The sequence below is a fragment of the Aptenodytes forsteri genome, unplaced genomic scaffold (assembly GCF_000699145.1).
Source record: "Aptenodytes forsteri isolate BGI_AS27 unplaced genomic scaffold, ASM69914v1 Scaffold147, whole genome shotgun sequence".
NCBI classification, from domain to species: domain Eukaryota; kingdom Metazoa; phylum Chordata; class Aves; order Sphenisciformes; family Spheniscidae; genus Aptenodytes; species Aptenodytes forsteri.
Window position 1 is genome coordinate 324,965 of NW_008795320.1, and position 291 is coordinate 325,255.

Genomic DNA, 291 nt, shown 5'->3' on the forward strand with positions numbered 1-291 from the left:
GTTGTGCGACGGTGTGCCCCGTGGTACGGCAGCCTGGTTTGAGCCAAGCCTGCTTTTATCACAAATCCCTTTTTACTAACCGCGGTGCATACAGCATTTGTTGCTGTTTTCTCACCTCTTCTCCTCCCGCTTCGTTTTTTGTAGTCTTTTACTTGATTTCTCATGCTTTGTGTGGATTTTATTTTGCTTCCAGCTTACGTGTTTCTTCTACAAGTTCTTTTTTTCCCAGACTGAAGAAAACTGGACATTATCAATGCTTCTCTTACTGTTTGGTTTCGTTTTGCCTTCTTT